The 4,121-nt window shown below is 38.2% G+C and overlaps 2 non-coding genes across 2 annotated transcripts; both read right to left on the bottom strand.

Annotated features, from left to right (window-relative positions):
• Positions 1-1,979: 1,979 nt before the first annotated feature.
• LOC145677402 (5S ribosomal RNA) lies at positions 1,980-2,098 on the bottom strand. The gene has a single exon (XR_014129814.1). It is a non-coding gene; the product is annotated as a 5S ribosomal RNA (ribosomal RNA).
• Positions 2,099-2,275: 177 nt separating this feature from the next.
• Positions 2,276-2,394, bottom strand: LOC145677406 (5S ribosomal RNA). The gene has a single exon (XR_014129818.1). It is a non-coding gene; the product is annotated as a 5S ribosomal RNA (ribosomal RNA).
• Between the last annotated feature and the right edge of the window lie 1,727 nt (positions 2,395-4,121).

Genomic DNA, 4,121 nt, shown 5'->3' with positions numbered 1-4,121 from the left:
TCCGCTCTGTTCATGATGTCATTGGGGCATAGTAATGAACAATAATAAATGTCGAGAACATATTGAACAGAGTAATTTCAGCCAAGCCAACGCAAGAGAGAAACATGAGTGCTTTAAGAATGTTGGAAATTCCTTTGTCTAGCATGAAGTACATGAGAATATGTGGTATGAGGTTTTCTTCCATTGCTGAGAATCTGGGCTCGACTGTCCTGTCCTCTGGGTAATATGAGCCCGATGTACGCAAATATCAAAAAAATGTAGCTAGCGACAATACAAAAGGTAATGATCTTATAATTAATAATGTAGTGGGAACTAAGCACATCGCTGTTTGGAGTATTCTAAAGATAGTGTGACTTCCTATGGGCTTCAATTACGATCGACGACTACACATACTAATTAATCGAATAGCAGCGAGAATTTCGAATGACACTAAGCAACTATCTCAGACACTTTTGATGAGTCTGTATATCGAAAACAATTCATTTCAATCGTAAATCTCCTCTATAAAGGGGTTTGTGGCCCTCATAAGGGCCGATTTGTATGAGATATAGGTCTTACATTTATGCCTTCTTCTCAGTTTTCTTGGGCAGAAGTACAGCTTGAATGTTGGGCAAAACACCACCCTGAGCGATTGTAACTCCAGACAACAACTTGTTTAATTCCTCGTCGTTACGGATAGCTAACTGCAGATGACGTGGAATAATCCTAGTCTTCTTGTTGTCACGAGCAGCGTTGCCTGCCAACTCAAGAACTTCAGCTGCCAGGTATTCCATGACTGCAGCCAAATACACGGGAGCGCCAGCACCAACTCGTTCGCATAGTTACCCTTTCGCAAAAGACGATGGATTCTGCCTACTGGGAATTGAAGGCCAGCCCTGCTGGAGCGGGACTTGCTCTTTCCCTTGACTTTTCCACCTTTGCCGCGACCAGACATTGTTCAATATTCTTTCGTAATAAGATGAGAGGAAAAATTGCGGCCTCCCATGAATCAAGTCAGTTTTGTTACTACTTCAAGCGTGCACCCGAGTGCATCAAATGAAAAGCAAGGCAGTTGGCGCGAATTGAAACACGTACTGTAATTTAAATGAAGTCGATAAATCGGCGGACACATCTAATTTTGCTGAACGAGTGTCATCATGCCACCAAAAACTAGCGGAAAGGCTGCAAAGAAGGCTGGTAAAGCCCAAAAGAATATCTCCAAGGGAGATAAGAAGAAGAAGAGGAGGAGGAAGGAGAGCTATGCCATTTACATCTACAAAGTTTTGAAGCAAGTGCATCCTGACACTGGCATATCTAGCAAAGCTATGAGTATCATGAACAGCTTTGTTAATGACATCTTCGAGCGTATTGCTGCTGAAGCTTCTCGTTTGGCCCATTACAATAAGCGGTCAACTATCACCAGCCGGGAAATCCAAACAGCTGTGCGCCTTCTTTTGCCTGGTGAACTTGCCAAGCACGCTGTAAGTGAGGGTACGAAGGCTGTTACCAAGTACACAAGCTCTAAGTAAAAATCTTCTTCAAGATTTTTCATTTCAAACGGTCCTTGTCAGGACCAACACATTATTCGAAAGAGTTAAATCACGAAATTTGCTTCATTCTGTTATGTAGAAACACCTTGAAATCCAATTTCTATATGCTGTTAGTAAAAAAGTAAAGCACATAGCGGAGATGTGTCGTGCTTGTATATGAAAGGCATTTACTCGCCGGAGATCTACACTTAGTCATAATAATTTACTTTTAAAAAGTGGTAATACATTCCGTGTTAAGTATAGTAGTAGGTGCACACGGATCGGAAATCAGGTTATTTTAATGTGCCGTGCAAATAAACAGGCTGTTAGTGTAAGAAATAGTGGGTATAACGCTTAGAATATCGATTAATCGCTATGAAATAATGTTGATAAATTATCTCTTGAAAGTACTATAAAATTAATGTTTCTAGTATTTTCGTACTTGAAGGATAATGAAATTTGAAAAAGAGATGCCAACAGCACCTGGTGTTCCCAGGCGGTCACCCATCCAAGTACTGACCAGGCCCGATGCTGCTTGACTTCGGTGATCGGACGAGAACCGGTATATTCAGCATGGTATGGCCGTTGGCGAATGCATATGGCTTCGAGTGAGTTATTGTAGCTACGTAGGTTTGTCGGTGAATACTCAAAAAGACCAGCGCGTGGAAAGCGTTGCTAATTGTTTTAAGTAATGCATGATTACGAAATTATCGTGGTGAACGATGTGAGAATATTCGTCTTTGTGAAAAACAAAATTAGAAAAAGTATACCAACAGCACCTGGTGTTCCCAGGCGGTCACCCATCCAAGTACTGACCAGGCCCGATGCTGCTTGACTTCGGTGATCGGACGAGAACCGGTATATTCAGCATGGTATGGCCGTTGGCAACTACCTTTTCTTCAATGTCCTGTTAAGGAAGTATGTTTTAAGTAAGAATTGACATTATTAACTATAAAGGCAAGCATATTAACGTCGTTAACATTACTTGGAATATACTAATATTCGAATAAATATTTGAATGTTCGAATGATGAGTGATTCGGATGTTCATAGTGCCACTATGTCCTATCGAGTTTACTATCACGAACCACGTATGAAATTGTATATAAATAAATAAAAATAAATCCTTTATTAAGTATTGATTACAGGAAAAAGGCAAACTTACATTCTTTAATGTACACAATGAAATGTATGAAAGATATTTTTAAGATATATTTCACTTACCCTTTATAACGCAAGGTAGTTTTCAGTGTAGCATCCTCTTCAGCTGCGAGATAACGTAAGGCAGATGATCATTCAGTCGTGAAGCACTAAAATGTAATATACATTTTAACTATTATCGATAAGAATTATTTACTGCAGGGATGCAAATAAAGTGAGGCAAATTAGTAAATAAAAACCGATACTGTAACTGATAATGTAATTACGTATCTGTATTAGTTGTATATACAGTAATCGCACGATTATCCGCGGAGTTGGATGTTGGCATAATCGCGCATAATCAGCAGTATGAGCAGAAAAGGGAAATGAAATGAAATCTTTAGATTTACGTCGCATACTTATACCGGTTACGCTAAAGGAGACGGTGATGATGAGTACTGAATGAAGAAAGTGGGAGGAAACGGGAGAAACCCGAGAAAACCCATGAGCACGGTCTTTATGCACGACAAAGTTCACACGGCACGAGCTGGGATTGAACCAGGGACCCCAAGCACCGGAGGCCAAAAAAGGGACAAAAAGTCTTTCGTGCAACTTTCGTTTTCGGTAAAAAGTTTACACATAATTTAGAAAGAGTAGTTTTCTGGTCTTTTTATTTCACAAGTTGGTTCATGTCTATATTTTTTACATGCATAAAAAATTTTTCAACTCCCTTGCTTAGTTCCTGTTAAAGACCTCTACCTCTGATTGTATTTTTTGCACATATTCTTATTGTTTTCAGACAACATTTCTAAGAGCGTAATTTATCGTCAGCAAGAAAAGAAAAGGAAAGCCTCGGATAGTGGAATGTGTACTGTATATATATATATATATATATATATATATATATATATATATATACGTATTAGTATATAGTTTTATTTTATACGTCTCCTATTATTACACAATGTGCAGATATTGTGAAAGCGCAAGTAAATATGTATAACTCCCCGTTCTGCACTTAATAACTTGAAAGAAGTTCGGGGAAGGTAGTGTAACAGAAAGTGCAAACAGAAATGAGGGTTTACAGGCATTTAATATTATTCCGTAGTAGTATGATTTTTTGTAAAATATATATATATATATATATATATATATATATATATATAAACATACATATTCAATGATATAGTAAGAGGTTAGCAGCACTGATAGAACTGCAGAAAGTACAAAACCGTTAATAAGAAAGAGAGAGAGATGGTGGCCGCTTTTGTGCTTTTCATTGGCTAATTCCGAATTGCGCGCGAATACGTACGAGATTTCTTTCTTTTTCCTCTTCGCAGCCCAGATGTTGCCAATTAGAAGTTTTTAGTACTACATTTGTATGAAAATGTTGCCTTTAAGAAATGTGGTTTGCATACAGAGAAAAGAGCAAAATGAATATTTATCTTAGTGGGCATGAAAAAAGACGAAACAT

This window comes from Thermobia domestica, unplaced genomic scaffold (assembly GCF_964235325.1).
Source record: "Thermobia domestica unplaced genomic scaffold, izTheDome1.hap1.1 HAP1_SCAFFOLD_830, whole genome shotgun sequence".
In the NCBI taxonomy this organism is placed as follows: Eukaryota; Metazoa; Arthropoda; class Insecta; order Zygentoma; family Lepismatidae; genus Thermobia; species Thermobia domestica.
The sequence above is the reverse complement of the archived record's forward strand: the minus strand, read 5'-3'. Positions and strand labels throughout refer to the sequence as shown.